Source organism: Mus caroli, unplaced genomic scaffold (assembly GCF_978045245.1).
Source record: "Mus caroli unplaced genomic scaffold, Mus_caroli_1 scaffold_8, whole genome shotgun sequence".
Classification (NCBI taxonomy): Eukaryota; Metazoa; Chordata; class Mammalia; order Rodentia; family Muridae; genus Mus; species Mus caroli.
In genome coordinates this window covers 136,084,575-136,107,943 of record NW_028227263.1, presented here as the reverse complement: position 1 = coordinate 136,107,943, position 23,369 = coordinate 136,084,575, and the positions used below count along the sequence as shown (strand labels likewise).

The following is a 23,369-nucleotide window of genomic DNA, read 5'->3' as shown; positions in this document are numbered from 1 at the left end:
AGAGACTGAAGGAAAGGCCATTTCGAGACGACCCCACATTGGGACCTTTTCCCACCTGCAGACAACAAACATCCATACTATTCCTGATGCCAAGAAGTGCTTAATGAAAGGAGCCTGATATAGCTGTCTCCTGAGAGGTTCTACCAGCACCTGACCAATACAGATGCAGACACAGCCAACCATCAGAATGAGCCTGAAAATACTAATGGAAGAGTTAGGGGAAGGACTGAAGGAGCTTGCAGCCCCATAAGAAGAACAATATCAACTACCTAGACCACCCAGAGCTCCCAGGGATTAAACCACCAAAGGAAGAGTACACAGGAAGGAGCCAGGACTCCATATACATATGAAGCAGAGGATGGCCTTATTTGACATCATTGGGAAGGGAGGGACACTTGATGCACCAGAGTGATGAGGTGGGAGTGGTTGAATGGGTGAAGATGTAACCTCATAGAGGCAAGGTGAGGTGACTGAGGGGGGATAGGATGGGCATTTCTGGAGGGGTAAACTGGAAGGGGGATATCATTTGAAATGTAAATGAATAAAATGGTTTTTTAATAAAAGTACATTCCTGCTATGATCATTTAGAAAAATATTAAGGCCTTTATTATTGATGGGGACTTTGAGAAACACTGTCATTGATTCCTGGCCTGAACTGTAGGGAAAGGCTTCCTGTAAAGCAATGCTTCTCAAACAGTGTGTCATAACAACTGTAGAACACATATTTCCTCTGGTCTTATAATTTGCAACCATTGGGGAACATGAGAGGGAGACCAACTTTGAGAGAACAGGGAAGAAGGAGAGAAAATGGATTACATAGATTACAGTGCCTAAAGCTAACCTGCAAACCAACAAGGCTACAGGGCCTACCCAGCTCAGCCAACTCAAAGATATGCACAGACCACCAAGGCATATGGGCACAAAGCCAGGGAACCTAAAGACAGCCTACTGATATCTGCTATACCCACTGCCACCTAAGGGCAGATTGCATAGGGAACTTATTATGGACAGCTGCCTACTGGTTATATCACTCCAACTTCTCCCAGGCATTTGGTCAGCCTGCACAAGGATATGGCACTGATGCTTATGACACCAACAATTCTACACTCATCAAAACACAGGCCTTTTACACAGCTCAGTCTACATATGTCACCCAGGCTGCCTGCTGAGCTTATGATGAGCAGCTAGTAGCCAGCACCCAGAATCCATGCCACCTAAAAGACCACAGAATGGTACCAAGCACTCTTAGACTAATCAAACTCAATCTAGCACAGGGTTATTATAACCAGCCTAGCCTCGGATACAGATGACCATTATCGCCAAGCACTCAGGAGATATACTAGGCAGTCAGTTATAACACCTCCATCATATCTTACCTTGTATATGGTCACCTTTATAAGACTTGCCTTGGTCAGTCATAGTGTCTGTTCACAGCAGTACAAGTTTAACTAAGACAGAAGTTGGCACCAGGAGTGGGATATTGCTAATATAGGCCTGACCTTATTTATTTATTTATCTATTTATTTATTGGAAGAATGTGGATATGGGGACTTTGGATTTGGAATGCAGTGGAATGCTTTAAATAGGGCAAAAGGAACTAAAATATTAAGAAAATGGAATAATTTGTTACTGAGAAATAGTTTGAAATATGCAGACCTGGTCCAAGAGGTTTCAGGGGAGATTTTCAATATGTGTCCTAAAGAGTGCTTTTGTGAAATTTTGGGGACAAATGTGGTCCAATTTTGCTCTTGTTTTAAGAGCCTGTGTTAGGCTAAAGTGAAGAAAGTCAGATTAATTAAATTGAGAAAGAAATCTCAGAAATGCCCATCATAGATTTTTTCCTCTGGTTAAGTTTCAAAAAAAGCATTTTAAAGAACCATGGTAAGCTGAGAAAGGAAAAATCGAAAATATATAATTTGAGTATTAAAGGGGCACCCGGAAGTGAAATGGAGCTGAATTCTGTGTTCATGATATTAAATTGGACTAAGGGAGTAGTGCCCTTGTGGCAAGAACCTACCCAACTAAATTTAGATCCAAGCATGTTGGTACACATACGTAATCCCAGCAGACAAACCGAACAGATCCCTGAAGGACACCCTGAGACAGAGCATGTTCTAGGTGGAGAAAAAAAAAAAAAACAACCTTAATTCCAGGGGAGGTGGCACACAGTTTTAATCCCAGGAGTCAGGCATTCTGATATTTAAATTCAAGGTCAATATACAGAGCATGTTACAGGACAGAAAAGCTTAGGCAGTGAAGAAGTTAGAAAAGAGGAAGCTGGTGATAATGTAATAGAACAGGAGGACCATGTTCCAGCTTTTGCAATCAGCAGACCATAGTGGTTTGGGACATGTTTCTCAAAATTTATAGTCAAGAGAAGAGGAGACTGCTGCTGGTTAGCTGAACCTAAGGAATTAGTGGTGACCAGCATCACTGGGGTGAAAAATTCTGGGATGTGTTTACAGAGAGTACAAAATCATGGTCCAGAGATAGCCAAGGTGGTTTGTCATGCTGCAGCTATACTTGGTGTGTAAGAGTCACACAGATTGTACTGGTTTTGAATGCATGAAAGGGCCATGAATATCAGCTGAGGCTTAGCACTGTGAGAAGGCATAGAAGGCCACCAGTGAAGTTTTAGCTGAAGTTGCAGCTGATATCTTGGGACTGATGGGGTCATGCAAAGAATTTGAAGCTTGACATCATTAAGAGAGCCTATAAGAGGTTATTGGTGAAGCCTAGTTGCAGCTAAATACCCCAGCATACTGGAGAATCCACTCCCATGGGATGCTCACCAAGAACAAAAGCAGCAGTCGAGTGGATGTACCTGAGCTTGGAGTGATACAGATAACAGAGCTAGAGACCTGACATCTGCCCTTAGGAGGAGCCCAGAAGATCACGTATGGATCCTGGTTTCAAAGAAGCTGTAACATCCAAGTTGCCTCAGAGACCCAAAATTTTCAAGGTACCAGAGCCAATGGATATCTCCTCAGTAATGCTGGTAACACAGAATGGAACCAGCTCAGGAAAAGAAGTTTGTTGCCATCAACAAAGATGCAAAAGGTGTTGCAGAACTGACAACTGCTTTGACATCAGACATGAAAATACAAAGTTTAGTTTGCATAGCTGGTTCCTGTCTTGATTTGGAGACTAAAGATAAGTGATTGGCTGGGTCTCAGTAGAGACCTTGAACCTTGGAATTTTAAAATTGATACTGCTGTACACTATGTGGACTTTAAAAGTTGGACTAAATGTACCTTTTTATTTTATATGACTAGCTATGGCCTCCATAGACTCGTAGTTGAATAAGCCTATTGGAGTCACATTGTGGAATGTCATGGTTTGAGTATGCTTGGTCCATGGAATAGCACTTTTTGGATTCCTATCCATGTTGGAATATGTGTGTTGCTGTTGCCATGGACTTCAAGAACCTCATTCTAATTGCCTGGAAGTCAGTCTTTCACTAGAAGCCTTCAGGTGAAGAACTCTCTGTTCTGCCTGTACCATGCCTGCCTAGAAGCTATCATGCTGCTACCTTGATGATAATGGACTCATCCTCTAAACCTGTGAGCCAACCCAAATTAAATGTTGTTTTTTGTAAGACGTGCCATTGTCAGGGTGTTGGTTCACAGCAGTAAAACACAAAATAAGACAGTTACTCCCCTCAGACAAGAACCTATAGCCAGGCTAAAAATCAATATAGCCAACAGAGTAGCAGCTATGGGCACCAGAGTTCTTTTCAAAAGAACCACTCCAGTGGCATGGGTATTTATGGGTAGAAATATGGAGAATTTTCCTGACAAGGGGATAACCAGAGCTTAAGTGACCCTGATAACTGTGGCAGGAGAAGAGGGAGGTTTGATTCTAGAAGCATTAGCAAAAGTGGGCAGGGAGGAGTGCAATGGGTACTGTGGAAATCAAGGTGTCTTCAATAAGACTTCTGGACCCATGGATGAAGGACCAGATCTTGATCAAGACTTTCCTATAGACCTCGATGAAGACTCTGACAACAGTGAAATTTATGTGCAAGGATTAAGTGACAATGTGACTTTGGATGATCTGAAAGGCTTCTTTAAGCAGTGTGGGACTGTCAAGATGAACAAAAGAACTGGACAAGCCATGATCAATATCTGCATGGATAAGGAAACAGGAAAAACTAAATGTGATGCCACAATGTCCTACAAAGCCACACCATCTACCAACAGTGCCATGGAATGGAGATGGAAAAGATGTTCAATGAAGCAAACATAAAGATTCTCTAGCCTGAAAGAAGCATCTAATGAACAGGGTGCAGGGTGGCATGCAATCAGGTGAGGGCAGAGGGATACCACCACCACTTCGTGGAAGTTCTGGCTCCCAGGTGGTCCTGGAGGAACCTTGGTTTATATGCCAGGACATGGAGGAAGTAGCAGTAGCTCCTCCACAAAAGGGTCTCTGAGGCTCAAGAGGGAATCCCTTTGGATGGCAAAATGTCCAGCAGCAAGTAGTGTCTGGCAGTGTCTCAATCTGGGCTGTGGAAACCAAATTTCACCTGGAGAACAGAATGCAACCAGTATAAGGCCCCTAATGCTGAGGGTTCCTCCCTCCAGCATTTCCACCTCAGGGCGGTAATCATAGCTGAGGTAGCCCTGGAGGCATGTAAGGAGGAATAGTTGGACTGTGGGACTGACTGCAATTATCATAGCTGAATATTCAGAGGTGGTAGAGGTGGAGACAGATAAGACTTCTGAGGAGGCCTCAGCATGGACTAGGTTGGTTTTGGTACAGGAAGACAAGGTAGTCCTAGGGGCTCTCCTGGACCTTTATTGGATCAGACTGAAGGAACAGGCAGACTTGGAGGTCCTGGGAAATTGGATAAACGTGAGCACCATCAGCAACACAGAGACTGACCCTACTAGAGACATGCAGAGCTGCATTGATGACCAGATTTAGTTTTTAAAATAGAAAATATTTTAAATGTATAATTCCATGTTTATAATGTTAGTGAGAATATTATGTTTATTCTTTGCTTGTACTTTTTATTTTTATCATTTGTGAAGAAACATTAAAATAAGCTAAATAGTGAAAAAATCCACAGCCATATGTATTTTTAATTGTTACAGTGGTAGTTTTGCTACTGAGTAGAGTCTAAGTGTTTGATACCACCAGAAATCTATGTATTCCATTACTCATAAACCATGGATTAAGAATCATCACTATAGAGCAAGTCACAAATCCAACCAGGAAAATACTGTGTACCCCAATAAGAGTTATGCTAACAATGTGGCAAGGGTAGTGTTACTAAAATGGATATTGGTGAAGTTCACAGTGTAAAAAGCTTGATAAATTTATTCCTCCAACATCTTGAATGCACTCAGGAGCTATAAAAAGTAACCCAACAGTTCTGAATTGTCTGAGTCAATATGACCTTGATTTCTCATGTCCCATCTCCAAAGTTTGTGATACATTCAGCAAGAAGGACTTGCTATTACATTCTGGTTGGTAGTCAGGTTCAACGACAATTGTGTGAATTATTTTGGGTGTCCCCACATACTCAGAACAAATACATAAAAGAAGGTATTCTACTTACAACTTCTTTGTCAGCGACTTATGGTTTCTGAGATGAATGTAACACTGTTCAGGATAAGCCCAAAGAAAGACTCACACAGACAAGCATACAAATACTGTCCATTTTCACTTTTGATCATCCTAAGTGTTGTTCCCTTCTTTCCACCCTCATCTCTTTTCCCAGTTTGTATAACGGGAAGTAGTCTTCTGAGATGATTAAAATATACCATGAGCATAAATATTTGAGAGACTGCATATACATATATGTACATATCCATATATGTAGGTATGCATCGGTGTGTGTCTGGATGTACTTATGAGTATTATATATATATATATATATATATATATATATATATATATATATATATATATGTATATATATATATTATATAATGTATTATGTGTTGGGAATTTTACATTAATATTGGTATATATGAATTTATCTCCTCATAATAATATTCATTTTGCATTAGAATCCTGAGCCATTTTGAACTTAAAATATATACTTTCATTGAAAAATTTATTTTTAAATCTTTTTTTATTACTTTTATATTTTTATAGTCCAGTCAGTGCCCTCTCATTCCCTTACCCCATTCCTCCTCCATTGTCTACAAGAGGATTTCTCCATCACCTCCTGCAATGCCTTCTAACTCCCTGGGGCCTCAAATCTCTCAAGGGGTAGGCTCCTCTTCTCCTACTGAGACCGACCAGTCAGTCCTCTGATGTATATGTGTCCAGAGCCTCAGAACAGCTCGTGTATAAGCTGCCTGTTTGGTGTCTCAGTGTCTGAGAGATTACAGGGGTTAGTTGAGACTGCTGGTCTTTCTATGGGGTTGCCCTTGTCCTCAGCTTCTTCCAATCCTTCCCTAATTTAACAACAAGAATCCCTGACTTAAGCCCAGTGATTGAATGTAATTACCTGCATCTGTGTTAGTTAGCTGCTTGTTGGGCCCCTCAGAGGACAACAATGCTAGGATCCTGTCTGTAAGCACACCATAGCATCAGTAATATTGTCAGGCTGTGGAGCCACCCCTTGAGATGGATCCCATATTGGGCAGGCCACTGGACCATCTTCCCTCAGGCTTTTCTCCATTTTTGTTCCTGTGGCACTTTTAGACTGGAACAATCCTAGGTCAGAGTTTTTGACTGTGGATCGCAACCTCATCCCTCCACTCAATGCCCTGTCTTTCTAATGGAGGTAGACTCTACAAGTTCCCTCTCCCCACTGTTGGGCATTTGATCTAAAGTTCCTCCCTTTGAGTCCTGAGAGAATCTCACTTCCCAGCTATCTGGTACCTTCTAGAGGGTCCACCCACATTTATCACCCCTAAGTTTGCATACTTCTATTTGTTTTTTCAGGGCTTCTACTCGGTATCCCCCTGCCCCATACCTGATCATGTGCCCTTTTCCACTCTAACTTCTTCTGTGTCCAGGGATTTCATTCTTCTCCCTCCCAAGTCCAACTAAAACATCCTCCCTTGCACCCTTCTGCTTTTTAACCTTAATGACTTCTGTGGATTATATCCTATGTATTCTGTAATTCTTTGGCTAGTATCTACTTCTTAAGAAGGACATAACATGCATTTCCTTTTGGATTTGAGTTAGCTCCCTCAGGAGGATATTTTCTAGTTCCATCCATTTGCCTGCAAAACTTATGATGAAAAAGGTTCCAAAAGGATCTGACCCATAGGTTGAGAACACCTTTGAGCTAGAACTTTTGTACTGAAGGGAATCTTAACTGAGAAAATGCCTCCGTAAGACTGGGCTGAAGGCAGACAAGCTTATAGTGCATTTTCCTAATTAATGACTGATGGATGATTAGTGATTGTGGGTGGTGTCAACCCTGGTCCTGATTCTATAAGAAATAGGTCGAGCAAGCCAAGAGGAGCAAACCAGCAAGCCGCAGCCCTCATGGCCTCAGCTCCTGCCTCTAGTTTCCTGCCCTGTTTGAGTTCCTGTCCTGACAGATTTCGATGATGAACCATGATCTGGAAATGCATGTCAAATAAACCCTTTCTTCCCTATGTTGCTTAGGTCATGGTGTTCCATCATAGCAATAGAAGCCATAACTAGGACACCTGGTATCAGCGAGGCTGAGGCAAATAAGCTGCACTGCCACAAGTCTAAGGCCAAGGTGGGTTACACCATAAGTTCAAAGCTAGCCTGGGCTATAATGTTAGACCTTGTGTTTACAAACAAACAAAGAAACAAACAAACAGCACAATAACAAAGCATACTTGGTGTAGTGGAATACTCCTTTAATTCCAGAACTCAGGAAGAGAGGAAAGTGGACCTTTGAGTTCAAGGACATCCTAGTAAATACTGTGGCCCTATTTCAAAACAAACAATAACATATTACCCCCCCCCCCAAAAAAAAAGCAGGGCAGGCTGACAGACACTTGCCTCCATGCCAGACTTGGATCCCCAGGATAAGTGGTAGGGAGAAGTGACTCCTGCAAGCTGTCGTCTGAGCTCTATGCAGCCCAGCACAAGTGTGCACACTCACACACAAGCATGTTATAGGGCTGGTGAGATGGCTCAATGGGTAGGACCACTGACTCAGTTCAAATCCCAGCAACCACATGATGGCTCACAACCACCCATAATGAAATCTGATGCCCTCTTCTGGTCTATCTGAAGTTAGCTACGGTGTACTTATGTATAATAATAAAGAAATCTTTGGGCCAGAGCAGTCAGGGACTGAGCAAGTGGGGCCAACCAAAGCAAGCAGTATTGACCAGAGGGAGCAGGACTTCCTAAAAATTCAATTCCCAACAACCACATGAAGGCTCACAAACATCTATTCAGCTACAGTGTACTCACATACATAAAATAAATAAATGTATCTTTAAAAAACACATACATTACAATCCTAGCACTTGGGAGATGGGGGCAAGGTAATAAAGAATTCAAGGTTACTCTCAACTGTTCAAGGACGGCCATTAGATAGAAAATCAAGTCTTGAGTCGGTAGTAGGGTGAAAAGCTACTACAATGCTGAGCAGAGGAGGTAGGAACCTGATTTCCAGAAGCAGCTTGGTAGGCTCCATGTCCGGGAGCACCACCATCAAGGCAGTAAAGCTCAAGATCCAGGTTCTGCAGCAGCAGGCTGCTGATGCTGAGGAGAGGGTCGAGTGCCAATGAAAGAGGAAAATTACTGACCACCTGAACTCTTCACCCCAGAGTCCTACCCCCTCCTATCTGGAGATTCTTCCCGGAACACTCCTGAACTCTTCACCCCAGAGTACATTCCTGAACTCTTCAACTCAGAGTTCGATCCCCTCCCAACTGAGGACTGTTCCAAGAACATTTTTGAGATAAGGGTTTCCTGGAACAGCCTCAAGAACATATTTGAGATAAGAACAACCTCAGAATGTTCCAATAGATCGGGTACATTGCCAAAATATAGGACACGACCTCTTGGTTACGGAAAGTCCCTTGGAAAAACCCTTGGCAGAACCCCTTAGTGACGCAGATTTGTACTTTCCCCACCCTGCTCCCCCCTTGGCTTTTTTTCTATATAAGCCTGTGAAAAATTTGGGCCGGGTGTCGAATCTCCTCTACACCATGCTCGGTGTATGAGTTTCGACCCCAGAGCTCTGGTTCATGTGCTTGCTTGTTGCTGCTGTATTAAATCTTCCTTCCTATATTCTGAGTTCAGTCTCAGTGTCTTCTTGGATTCGCGGCTGTCCCGAGACTTGAGTGAGGGTCTCCCTTCGGGGGTCTTTCATTTGGGGGCTCGTCCGGGATTTGCGCGACCACCCAGAAGTCCTAGACCCCCTTAAAGGTAAGATTTTCTGTTTTGACTTGGTCTGGTGTCTGTGTTCTGTTTTTGGAGGCCAGGTAGGCCTGGTGTCTGTGTTCTGTTTCCGGAGGCCAGGTAGGCCATTCTGTATCTGGTGCGATCGCAGTTTCGGTTTTGTGGTACGCTCAGTGCTCGGTAAGAGCACCTGAGACCATGCTCCGGGAGGGAGTGCAGGGTGGATAGGGATAGATGTGTCCGGTGTCCACCGTCCGCGTGCCCTGTGAGACGTCCCAGGAGGAACAGGGGAGGACCGGGGATGCCTGGTGGACCCCTCAGAGGGCCAAGAGACCATCATTCTGGTGGAAGGTCTCAATCGGCCGGCCTTAGAGGGGCCATCTGATTCTGTAAGCTGCCTGTGGTCGACGCGAAGTTGCCGCCGTTTTTGGTTTCTTTTTTGTCTCAGTCTCGTGTCCGCTCTTGTTGTGTCTGCTATTATTCTAGAAATGGGACAGTCTGCCTCCTCTCCCCTGTCTCTAACTCTGGAGCATTGGGGAGAGGTGAGGGTCAGAGCTCACAACCAGTCAGTAGAGTTTAGAAAAGGTCCTTGGCAGAATTTCTGCGCCTCCGAGTGGCCGACATTTGGAGTGGGCTGGCCACCGGAGGGTGCTTTTGACTTGTCACTAATCGCCGCCGTCAGGCAAATTGTCTTTCAGGAAGAAGGAGGTCACCCTGATCAGATCCCCTACATTGTGACTTGGCAGAATCTTGTTCAGTTCCCACCTCCGTGGGTCAAGCCTTGGATTCCAAATCCTTCGAAACTGACGGTCGCGGTTGTCCAGTCCGATGCAGCCGAAAAACCCAGTCCCTCAGCACCCCCCAAGATTTATCCAGAGGTTGACGACCTCCTCTGGATGGACTCCCAACCTCCCCCTTACCCCCTGCCCCAGCAGCCGCCTGCGGCCGCCCTGCCACAGGGACCAATAGCGAGAGGGGCTCAGGGACCGGCGGGGGGGACTAGGAGCCGACGAGGCCGAAGCCCTGGGGAGGAGGGGGGGCCGGATTCAACAGTCGCCTTGCCACTTAGAGCACATGTGGGAGGGCCAGCGCCGGGACCTAATGATCTCATTCCTTTACAGTACTGGCCTTTTTCCTCTTCTGATTTATATAATTGGAAAACTAACCACTCTCCTTTCTCAGAAAACCCTTCTGGGCTTATTGGGCTCCTTGAGTCACTTATGTTCTCCCATCAACCCACTTGGGATGATTGCCAGCAACTTTTGCAGGTCCTCTTCACCACGGAGGAGACAGAAAGGATCCTGCTAGAAGCCAGGAAGAATGTCCTGGGACAAGATGGGACCCCCACTAATCTCCCCAATCTTATAAATGAATCCTTCCCCTTGACTCGTCCTAATTGGGACTACAACACTGCGGAAGGTAGGGAGCGTCTCACGGTCTACCGCCGGACTCTAGTGGCGGGGCTCAAAGGGGCCGCACGGCGACCTACTAATTTGGCCAAGGTAAGAGAGGTCCTTCAGGGTCCAGTGGAGCCGCCCTCTGTTTTCTTAGAACGACTAATGGAGGCTTACAGGAGGTATACACCGTTTGATCCCTCTTCAGAGGGTCAAAAAGCAGCCGTGGCTATGGCTTTCATTGGTCAGTCTGCCTCTGATATCAAGAAAAGGTTACAGAGACTAGAAGGGCTCCAAGATTATACTTTACAGGATCTAGTGAAGGAAGCTGAAAAAGTGTATCACAAGAGGGAGACAGAGGAAGAGAAGCGAGAGAGAGAAAAGAAAGAGATCGAAGAGAGAGAGAATCGGCGTGATCGCCACCAGGAGAGAAACTTAACTAGAATTTTGGCCACAGTAGTAGGAGAAAGAAGGTCAGAAAAAGGACAGCCAGGGTACCTGGGCAACAGGGCAAGAAGACCTCCAGGAGAACAGAAACCTCCACTTGAAAAAGACCAGTGTGCATGCTGTAAAGAGAAAGGACATTGGGCCAGAAATTGCCCCAAAAGAAAGCCAAAAGAACCCAAGGTGTTGACTATGAAAGAAGACTAGGGGAGTCGGGGCTCGGACCCCCTCCCTGAGCCTAGGGTAACACTTTCTGTGGAGGGGACTCCTGTTAATTTTTTAATAGACACAGGAGCAGAACATTCAGTCTTGACTAAACCGTTAGGACAATTAGAAAGTAAAAAGACTATGGTAATAGGAGCTACTGGCAGTAAATTTTACCCCTGGACTACTAAGAGAGTTTTGGAAATAGGAAAAAATCAAGTAACCCACTCTTTTCTTGTGATTCCTGAGTGCCTTGCGCCCCTTCTGGGACGAAACTTGTTGACCAAACTTAAAGCTCAAGTTCAGTTCACCTCAAAGGGACCAGAAGTTACCTGGGGAGAGACCCCTATAGCGTGTTTGGTTTTAAATTTAGAAGAAGAGTATCGCCTTCATGAGCAGGGTCCCAAACAATTGCTAGGTCCTGAATGGCTATCCGCTTTTTCTGGAGTTTGGGCTGAGCAGGCAGGGATGGGATTAGCTAAACAAGTACCTCCGGTCGTGGTAGAGTTAAAAGCCGATGCCTCCCCCGTCTCGGTCAGACAATACCCTATGAGTAAGGAAGCTAAAGAAGGCATCCGGCCACATATTCAGAGACTGATAGAGCAAGGAATTCTAGTGCCTTGCCAATCCCCTTGGAACACACCTCTCCTGCCAGTACGAAAACCTGGGACTAATGATTATCGACCAGTGCAAGATTTGAGAGAAGTTAACAAGAGGGTGCAGGACATTCACCCTACCGTTCCAAATCCTTACAACCTACTAAGTTCCCTCCCGCCAGAGCGGACTTGGTACACTGTCCTAGACTTAAATGATGCCTTTTTCTGCCTTCAATTACACCCTAATAGCCAGCCACTATTCGCTTTTGAGTGGAGGGACCCAGAAGGAGGATATACGGGCCAGCTAACCTGGACAAGGTTGCCCCAAGGATTCAAGAACTCCCCTACTCTTTTTGATGAAGCACTCCACCGTGACCTTGCGCCTTTCAGAGTGAAAAACCCTCAGATTTCTCTCTTACAGTGTGTAGATGACTTACTGGTTGCAGCCTCAACTCAGGAACTGTGCCTTGAAGGAACCAAGAGGCTCCTGAATGAACTGGGTGAGTTGGGGTACCGGGTATCGGCTAAGAAAGCCCAGCCATGTCGCACCGAGGTGACCTACCTAGGGTACACCCTCCGGGAAGGAAAGCGGTGGCTCACCGAGGCCAGAAAACAGACTGTGATGCTGATCCCAACCCCTACCACCCCGCGCCAAGTACGTGAGTTTCTGGGGACGGCGGGCTTCTGCAGACTCTGGATACCAGGGTTCGCGACACTGGCAGCCCCTCTATATCCACTTACTAAAGAAAAAGTCCCATTCACTTGGACTGAGGAACACCAAAAAGCCTTTGACAGCATAAAGACAGCCCTGCTTGCAGCCCCCGCCCTGGCCTTGCCAGATTTGACTAAGCCCTTTACCCTATATGTTGATGAGCGGGCCGGAATAGCCCGTGGGGTCTTGACTCAGACTCTGGGACCTTGGAAGCGGCCAGTGGCCTACCTATCTAAAAAGCTTGACCCAGTTGCCAGTGGCTGGCCCTCCTGTTTGAAAGCCATTGCCGCAGTAGCCCTGCTTGTTAAAGACGCTGACAAGCTTACTCTGGGTCAGCATGTGACTGTAATCGCCCCCCATGCTTTGGAGAGTATTGTACGTCAGCCCCCTGACCGGTGGATGACTAATGCCCGGATGACCCACTACCAGAGTTTGTTGCTAAATGATCGAGTAACTTTTGCTCCACCTGCTATCCTCAATCCTGCTACCCTCCTCCCCTTGGCGGACGACTCCACTCCTGTACATCAATGTGCTGATGTCCTGGCTGAGGAAACTGGAACGAGGAGAGATCTAACTGATCAGCCTTGGCCGGGTGTGCCTGCCTGGTACACAGATGGCAGCAGCTTTGTGGTGGAGGGAAAAAGGAAAGCAGGAGCAGCGGTAGTAGATGAAAAACAGGTAATTTGGGCGAGTGGTCTTCCAGAAGGAACTTCGGCTCAGAAGGCTGAACTTATGGCACTAACCCAAGCCCTGCGGTTGGCTGAAGGTAAGGCGATTAACATTTACACTGACAGCCGCTATGCTTTCGCTACAGCCCATATTCATGGGGCCATCTACCAACAGAGGGGGCTACTTACCTCGGCAGGTAAAGACATTAAAAACAAAGAAGAAATTCTAGCCCTCCTAGAGGCTATACATATGCCAAAGAAAGTGGCTATTATCCATTGTCCGGGCCACCAAAAAGGACAAGATCCTGTGGCCCGAGGAAACCAGATGGCTGATGTAGCAGCAAAGCAGGCAGCCCAGGGGGTAACAATCATGGCAGAAAAAGGCAGGCCCCTGCCAGAGCCCTCACCGGCAACCAGTCCTAACTATACTTACTCTGATGAAGATTTTAAACTATTAGATTCCATGGTTTGTCGCAAACAGGCGCAGGAATTCAATTTTAGGGGGCTAGCGCGGACTGTAGATCGGCGCATTATTTTACCTACAAAAGAAGGAAGAGACTATGTCCAAAAATTACATCAACTGACTCATCTGGGATCTGATAAACTCCTACAGCTGATCAAGGGTTCTGATTATTATATTTTAAAACTCAATTCAGTGGTACAGCAGGTAATTGACTCCTGCAAGGCTTGTGCTCTCACCAATGCTGCTCGACCTTACAAAGAACAAGGAAAGAGACAACGAGGGGATCGCCCCGGAGTTTACTGGGAAGTGGATTTCACTGAAATTAAACCAGGAATGTATGGTAACAAGTACCTGCTGGTATTTATAGACACCTTTTCAGGATGGGTAGAGGCCTTTCCCACTAAGTCTGAAACTGCTCAGGTAGTAACCAAGAAGATCCTTGAAGAAATCCTACCCCGGTTTGGGATCCCTAAGGTAATTGGCTCAGACAACGGGCCCGCATTTGTTGCCCAGGTAAGTCAGGGATTGGCCACACAATTGGGGACTGATTGGAAGTTACACTGTGCTTATAGACCCTAAAGCTCAGGACAGGTAGAAAGAATGAATAGGACTCTAAAAGAGACCCTAACTAAATTAGCTATTGAGACCGTCGGTAAGGACTGGGTGACCCTCCTTCCCTTTGCGCTTCTTAGGGTCCGAAACACACCTGGACGTTTCGGTCTTACTCCTTATGAAATTCTACATGGGGGACCGCCCCCCTTGACTGAGTCTGGAGGGATATTGGATCCCTGTGTTGACTCTTCCTCACCCTCTGCTCTGTTTACCCATTTAAAGGCTTTAGAAGCTGTCAGAACGCAGATCTGGGACCAGATCAAAGAAGCTTATGCACCGGGGACTACAGCAGTGCCCCACGGGTTCCAGGTCGGAGATTCGGTCCTTGTCAGATGACATCGCGCTGGCACTCTTGAGCCTCGGTGGAAAGGACCATATCTGGTGCTGTTAACAACTCCCACGGCAGTAAAAGTAGACGGAATCGCCGCCTGGATCCACGCCTCCCATGTCAAGAAGGCTCCTAGCCGGGGAAGAGGCAACCATGAAGACAACTGGATGGTGGCAACTACTGACAATCCTCTTAAACTTCGCTTGTGTCGCGGGTGCCACCCTAAGCCTAGGGAACCACAACCCTCATGCTCCAGTTCAACAGTCTTGGGAAGTGCTTAATGAGGAGGGGAACATTGTATGGGCAATCACTGCAGTTCATCCCCCTTGGACTTGGTGGCCTGATCTCACACCTGACATCTGTAGGTTAGCAGCAGGATCTCCCAATTGGGACCTCCCCGATCATACTGATCTTGTTAACCCACCCCCTGAACAGCGGTGTGTTCCGAATGGGATAGGGAACACGATGGGATGTTCGGGACAATTCTACCGAGCTAATCTTAGAGCTGCACAATTTTATGTTTGCCCCGGTCAGGGTCGGAGCGGAAGGCTTAAACAGGAATGTGGAGGGGCATCAGATTACTTTTGTGGTAAATGGACATGTGAAACGACAGGGGATGCCTACTGGAAGCCTTCCTCTGACTGGGACCTAATCATGGTAAAACGGGGCAGTGGTTATGACAAGACAAACGAAGGAGAAAGAAACCCCTATAAATATCCAGAGAGTGGGTGTGCTCTTAAAAACAGTCCCCCAGGACCATGCAAAGGTAAATACTGCAACCCCCTACTTATAAAATTCACTGAAAAAGGGAAACAACATCGTTTGAGTTGGGTAAAAGGAAATAAGTGGGGTTGGCGAGTATATATTACACCAAGAGACCCTGGGTTCATTTTTACAATCAGGCTGACAGTAAAAGAATTGGCGGTAACACCCATAGGGCCCAACAAGGTCCTTATAGAACAGGAACCCCCAGTCGCACAGGCTCCCCCAAAAGTCCCAGCCGTACCAGTTCCACCAACTCCACAGCCCAACGCAGTGGGACCCTCCCTAGGGACTAATACTCCCCTCATGAAGCCAACCTTAGTTTCCCCACCGCCCCTAGACACAGAAAGCCGTCTGATCAGTCTAATCCAAGGAGCTTTTTTAGTTTTAAATAGGACTAATCCTAATATGACTCAATCCTGTTGGTTATGCTATGCCTCTAGGCCCCCTTATTATGAAGGAATTGCTCAGATTAGGACTTATAATACTACTTCAGATCATTCTCAATGCCTTTGGGGAGAAAACAGAAAGTTGACTCTGGCAGTGGTTTCAGGGAGTGGGCTTTGTTTGGGCCAGGCACCTCAGGATAAACGGCACCTCTGCAATCAGACTCAGAACGTCCAGTCTAACCAAGGTGGTCAGTATCTAGTGCCCCCCATAGACACAGTATGGGCTTGCAATACCGGTCTCACTCCTTGTGTATCTATGTCTGTTTTTAATAGCTCCAAAGATTTCTGTATTTTAGTTCAACTTATTCCTAGACTCCTGTATCATGATGATAGCTCCTTTTTAGACAAATTTGATCACCGGGTCCGTTGGAAAAGAGAACCCATTACTTTAACTTTGGCAGTACTTTTAGGATTGGGAGTAGCGGCTGGAGTAGGTACAGTAACTGCTGCCTTAATTAAGGCCCCCCAATATTATGAGGAGCTACGTGCGGCTATGGATGTTGATCTTAGAACTATAGAACAGTCTATAACCAAATTAGAAGAATCTTTAACTTCCCTGTCTGAAGTGGTGCTGCAAAATAGGAGAGGATTAGACTTATTATTCCTTAAAGAAGGGGGACTCTGTGCTGCCCTAAAAGAAGAATGTTGTTTTTATATTGACCATTCAGGAGTAATCAAAGATTCTATGGCCAAACTTAGAGAACGCCTAGATATACGTAAAAGAGAAAGAGAAAGCCAACAAGGATGGTTTGAAAGCTGGTTTAATAAGTCCCCTTGGCTCACCACTCTCCTCTCCACCATAGCAGGACCCTTAATTACACTTATGCTTTTGCTTACTTTTGGCCCCTGCATCCTTAATAAGTTAGTAGCTTTTATTAGAGAATGAATAACTGTAGTGCAAGTTATGGTACTAAGGCAACAATATCGGGTCCTCCAGGAGGCCGAACACTCGCTCTAGGATTAGAGCTATTTACAAAGAGGAGTGGGGAATGAAAGAGGAAAATTACTGACCACCTGAACTCTTCACCCCAGAGTCCTACCCCCTCCCATCTGGAGATTGTTCCCGGAACACTCCTGAACTCTTCACCCCAGAGTACATTCCTGAACTCTTCAACTCAGAGTTCGATCCCCTCCCAACTGAGGACTGTTCCAAGAACATTTTTGAGATAAGGGTTTCCTGGAACAGCCTCAAGAATATATTTGAGATAAGAACAACCTCAGAATGTTCCAATAGATCGGGTACATTGCCAAAATATAGGACACGATCTCTTGGTTACGGAAAGTCCCTTGGAAAAACCCTTGGCAGAACCCCTTAGTGACGCAGATTTGTACTTTCCCCACCCTGCTCCCCCCTTGGCTTTTTTTCTATATAAGCCTGTGAAAAATTTGGGCCGGTGTCGAATCTCCTCTACACCATGCTCGGTGTATGAGTTTCGACCCCAGAGCTCTGGTTCATGTGCTTGCTTGTTGCTGCTGTATTAAATCTTCCTTCCTATATTCTGAGTTCGGTCTCAGTGTCTTCTTGGGTTCGCGGCTGTCCCGAGACTTGAGTGAGGGTCTCCCTTCGGGGGTCTTTCACCTCCAGCAGGAAGTGGAGGGAGAAAGGCAGGCCTGGGAGCAGGCTGATGCTGAGGTGGCCTCTTTGAACTGCAGGATCCAGCTGGTGGAAGAGGAGCGGGACCTTGTCCAGGAGCGTCTTACCACTGCTTTGCAGAAGCTGGAGGAAGTGGAGAAGGCTGCATATGAGAGTGAGAAAGGTATGAAGGTGATTAAAAATAAGGGGTCTAAAAGATGAAGAAAAGATGGAACTCCAGGAAATCCAGCTAAAGGAAGCAATGCACATTGTAGAAGAGGCAGATAGGAAGTATGAAGAGGTGGCTCATAAGTTGGTGATTATTGAAGGAGACTGGAAAAACAAGGAGGAACGTGCTGAGCTGGCAGAGGCCCGTTGCTGAGAAATGGAAGAGCAGATCAGACTGATGGACCAGAACCTGAAGTGTCTGAGTGCTGATGAAGAAAAGTACTCTCAAAAAGAAGATAAGTATGAAGAAGAAATAAAGATTCATACTGATAAACTCCAGTAGGCAGAGACCCGTGCTGAGTTTGCTGAAAGTTCAGGAACCAAACTCGAGAAGACCATTGATGACTTGGAAGATAAACTGAAGTTCCCCAAAGAGGAGCATCTCTGTACACAAAGGATGCTGGACCCTGCTGGACCTAAAGGAGATGTAGACCTTCCCCATCCCTGCCCCGCGGCCACTCCTCCCTCTGACCTTGACTCTGCCAGAGCACAGTCTCCCTGAAGCTGACTTTGAAACTGAGGGCTGATCTTTTTAACTGAAGACTGCTTTCCCTCCTGCCACCTCCTCTACTCCTCTTGTCTTCTGCACAAAACTGTGTCAGCCTCTTCCCAGAGTTCCAGCGGGAGGGGCTGAACACCTTTTAGAACAATATTTAAGGGAATATGAGCACAACACAGTGTCTTCAATGCAGTTGTGATATGAACATTGTGATTACTTTCTGTCTTAGCAACCATTTTTAACATTCCAAGCACTTCTGCCACTTGGAGCATCACATTTTAGCCTAATGGATACTGTTGCACCATGGAGGAGAAACCCAGGATGGGGCCTGCCTTGCTGAGAGCCAGCAGAGCCCAGGCAGGCTTCACTGTGGGAGAGCTCAGTGCTCTGCACCAATTCATAGCCAAACAACAGGGAGATTCTAGGAAGTTAGCCAAAAACAAAAAAACTGTTCCTGGCTGTGAAGGTTTTCAGATTTCATTTCTTTGAACAACTTTACACTTATTTTTATTTTGTACTTTTTCCATTAGATGTGACCAAATAAGACAGTGAGGCGTTGAGACAGCCCCACCTCCCATGGCCTCATGAATGTTATTCAAACTTGCTACCTTAAAGCCCCAGGCCTGAGCCCAAACTGGTCGCAGCTCTACCCCTTTCCTTACATCTTAAAGATCGATCTTGCTGCCCCTTAGTGTTGTTGTGACCTCTTAGAGGTCACCTGCCCCCAAGGGAGACAGAGAAAGGAAAATTATGTTTGTGCCACTGATTTAGCCACATGAACATCATCTCATAGCTCTTTCCTGAAGCTGAGGTCTCTAAAGTGTCATCTCATTGTGCTTTGTATCAGTCAGTGCTAGAAAAAATCTTGAATAGCTTATGTGAAAAAAAAAAACTTTTTAAATTTTACATTATTTTGAATGTTTTTGTTTTGGGGGGTTGGGTTAGCTTGGCCAAGCCATTGGCACTGAGAATTCTTTGCAGTCTGTGGGCTAGTGGTGTGCTCATCTTTAAAGTGTCCCCACCTGTACTGGGTATTCCTGGTTGTCAACTTGACTCTATTTGCAATGAACTACAATCCAGAATTGGAAGGCTCACCAGTGACCCTTATCTAGAGGCTTGGAGATAGAAGTTTCTGATCTGGATCTTGGTATGGAGATCTTGAGCATAGTGGCTATGGACTCCAGAAGATTAAATCTCTGAGTTCAAGGTCATCCAGGATTAACGGTGTGGTAGACCGCACCTTTAACCTGTGCTATACCTTTCATCTGGGATTAAAGGTGTGGTGGAACACGCCTTTAATCTTGACTACACCTTCTGCTGGAGACAATATAAGGACATTGGATGAAGGGAGTCCTGCTCTTGCTCCTTCGCCTGCTTGCTGTGTAACTGCTAGATCCTTTGACTTCCATTCACAGCTACTACTGAATCTATTGTCATGGTATTCCACACAGTATTGCTTCTGACCAAGGAACTCATTTCACAGCCAGAGAAGTGCGACAGTGGGCCCACGATCATGGAACTCATGGGTCTTACCATGTTCCCCATCATCCTGAAGCAGCTGGTCTGATAGAAAGATGGAATGGCCTTTTGAAGATGCAGTTACAGTGCCAATTAGGTGGTAACAGCATGGAAAGGCTGGGGCAGAGTTTTTCAGAAGGCAGTATATGCTTTGAATCCGCGTTTGCTATATGGTACAGTTTCCCCCATAGCCAGGATCCATGGGTCTAGGAATCATGGGTGGAAAAGTGAATAGTTCCACTTATTATCACTCCTCGTGAAGCAATAGGAAAATTTTTGCTTCCTGTCCCCATAACTCTAGGTTCTGCTGGCCTAGAAGTTTTGGCTCCAGAGGGGGGAGTGCTCCTACCAGGAGCTACAACAAACATTCCATTGAACTGGAAGCTCAGACTTCCCCTGGTCATTTTGGGCTTCTAATGCCCTTAAACCAACAGGCTAAAAAAGGAATAACAGTGTTAGGAGGGGTGATAGATCCAGATTACCAGGGGGAATTTGGATTGCCTCTTCACAATGGAGGTAAGCAAGATTATGTCTGGAATGTAGGAGATCCCTTAGGGCGTCTCTTAGTACTACCATGTCCTGTGATTAAAATCAATGGGAAACTACAACAGCCTAATCCAAGAAGGATGACAAAGGACACAGACCCAGGAATGAAGGTATGGGTCAATCCTCCAGAAAAAGAGCCAAGACTTGCTGAGGTGCTTGCTGAAGGTGAAGGAAATACAGAATGGGTAGTACAGGAACATCCCTCCATGGCCTCTGCATCAACTCCTGCTTCATGACCTGCTTGAGTTCCAGTCCTGACTTCCTTTGGTTACACTCATTATGAGTTACAGTCCTGATTTCCTTTAGTCATACAGAAGTATGGAAGTGTAAGCTGAATAAACCCTTTCCTCCCCAACTTGCTTCTTGGTTATGATGTTTGTGCAGGAATAGAAACTCTGACTAAGACACCACCCAATTGCCATGTTCAGCTGGTTTCTTCTCAGCCTGTTAGGTGGGCACCCTGCAGATTCCTGGCTAGTTTGTATTCTCCTCTGACCAGAGAAAGAGAACTCCGTTGTGCTACTGTTTTAATACTGAATATTGACAAGTGACAATTTGAAAATAAGAACCAGTCCCTTCAAAAAAAAAAAAAAAAAAAAAAAAGAGAGAGAGAGAAAAAAGGAAAATCAAGTCTTTGCAAAAAATAGAAATCAAGTCTATTAAGCACACTTCTGAAACAAGGCTTTCCTGAACTCACTCCCTTATACTAACCACACACCACATACACACACACACACACACACACACACTTTCCTTTCCTCTGTTCCCACTCTCTTCCTTAATTTACTAGGATGGCCTCAAGGTTATAGACAGGTGTGAATCAGCACACTCATTCAGTACTTATTTTCTGTAACCCACTGTAACTAAGGCCATGCTAGAACTATGCTGTTGAGTACTTTAACCCCTGGAAAGGACAGCACTTTGAATAACTTTGTTCTCTTCTTCCACATACACATGGGTCCTACCTAGAGTTAGCACTCAGGTTACTATTAATTTGTAAAGCTCTATAATTATTAAAAAGATTTATTATTTTATTTTATTTATATATTTATTTTATTTTATTTTATGTATATGGCTGTTTTGCCTGCATGTATGTCTGTGCCCCTTTTGTGTGCCTGTTGCCCTCAGAGGCTACAAGAGGACATCAGATCCCAGGGAACTAGAGCGACAGATGGTTGTTAGCTTCCATGTTAGTATTTGGATTTGGATCTGGGTCTTCTGGAAGAACACCAATGCTTATAACAATTAAGCCATCTCCCCAGCCTCCTAGTAAAATGGTAAGCAAGTCGGCCAGCCCTAAGCCTTCAATACCACTCTGCTGAGGAATAAGTTTCCAACACACAACCACTATCCAAATCAGAGGACCATGCATTTTCATTGGCCCAAGTGTTTGTTTAGATCCTAAGCAAAGCTTATCAGTGTCCTTGCAAGTCACAGTCTAAATGTGGATTCTATTCAGAATGTTCTCACAGCATTCCCAGGTCACCTCCCCACAAGCATAGAGCATAGAGTGTGAAAACATAGAGTTCGAAGGAAGAAGGCCTTAGCACATAGACCCAAGCTACCTAACCCTGACTGTGGATTTCTCAGCATCTAGACCTGTGAGAAGTAACTACCTGTTAAAATTATTAGAAAAACTAGAAAACAAACTTCAGAGAAGCCAGGCTCATAGATGGCATTTGCTGCTCAAAGTTCCCCAGAGGGCCAGCAAGATGGTTCAGCAAGTAGATAGACTGGCTCTACACGGTAGGCAGAGAAAACAGACTCATATACACATGCCATAGCACAAATGACAACCTCCTTGGCATAAAATATAAATATAATCATGTTTTTCCAAAAACAGTTTAAAAAGGAGAGAAAAACTCCACATAAGACTCTTTAGAAAAACAAAAACTTGCAAAAAAGCAGAGACCACTGACAGTAAGGACTGAACTAATTTTCACTACTATAAATATGATAAATACAGAAAACAAACAAAATAAGATCTCTCTTAACTGAAACTGGCCTTCCACTCACAATCCTCCTCCCTTAGCCTCTCAAGGACTAACACAAAAGTATCATTACATCTGGACAAAAATAAATGTGGGGGGTGGAGAAGAGTGGGGGCTTAGTAGGTAAAAGTGCTACTCACTACAGGGGAGGTGGCTCTGTGGTGAAGAGTATGGACTGCTCTTCCAAAGGACCTGAGTTTGATCCCTAGCACCATGTCAGGAGGCTCACAACTTCCAGCAATTTCAACTGCAGGGGATGTGGCACATCTGGCCTTCTCCATCACCTGTACTCACACACATACTGATGCACAGACACACACACAGATGTAGGAGATGGGAGATCCTCATGATCACAGGTAAGCCTTCAAGGAAACCAGGATTGTTAACCATGCAGGGTTAACTCTTCCGAGGAAGGGTTCCAGAACCTATTTTCTACCCAGAAGGTAGGAAGTGCAGCTGGTTAACAGGCAGGTGCCATTTGTATGGTCACACCTGTCTCCCCAGACTCTGAGCATTTATCTCCCTCTATAGTGCCACCCTTGCCCAGACCCAATTAATCTATAGAACTTATCTTTATAGAAGAGGTCACATGTACTTTACAGAGAGTTTCGATGGAGTCATGCCTTAGGCTTTATTGTGCATACAGAATTAAGTATCACCAAAAAATTTTGTCTGAACTCTTCGAGCCATCGAATTTGCACATAGCCCTGCACACATAGACATGACTAAAAGAATAAAAATATATTGGGGGCAGGGTTGGGCAGAGGGGAAGACTAGCTAAAGAATCTGGAAATCTTAACTCTGGGTTCTACAAAACACCCTTCTTCCATGGTCCTCTTCTTTACATTATCCTGGGAGCCAAAAGATGAATAACACAGGAAGAGATGAGTCTAGAAAGTGCTTGAAGCAGTGGGAAGAAAAGAAGATTAGCTCAGAGGACCTCTTAAGCATCAAGGCCTGGAGTCAGAGGGTGAAATGAGAGCAGCCAATGACCCTGAACTGGGGAGCTATCAAGACTACCCAGAGAGACCAGAAGCCCAAGGGTTTCCAGTATCACCTCCCTGTACAGGGTCCCC

The 23,369-nt window shown here is 45.3% G+C and overlaps 2 pseudogenes; both read left to right on the top strand.

The window, feature by feature from the left end:
* Positions 1-3,656: 3,656 nt before the first annotated feature.
* On the top strand, positions 3,657-4,895 carry LOC147003671 (RNA-binding protein EWS pseudogene; annotated as a pseudogene).
* Positions 4,896-8,594: 3,699 nt separating this feature from the next.
* On the top strand, positions 8,595-18,170 carry LOC147003670 (uncharacterized; annotated as a pseudogene).
* Positions 18,171-23,369: the final 5,199 nt, after the last annotated feature.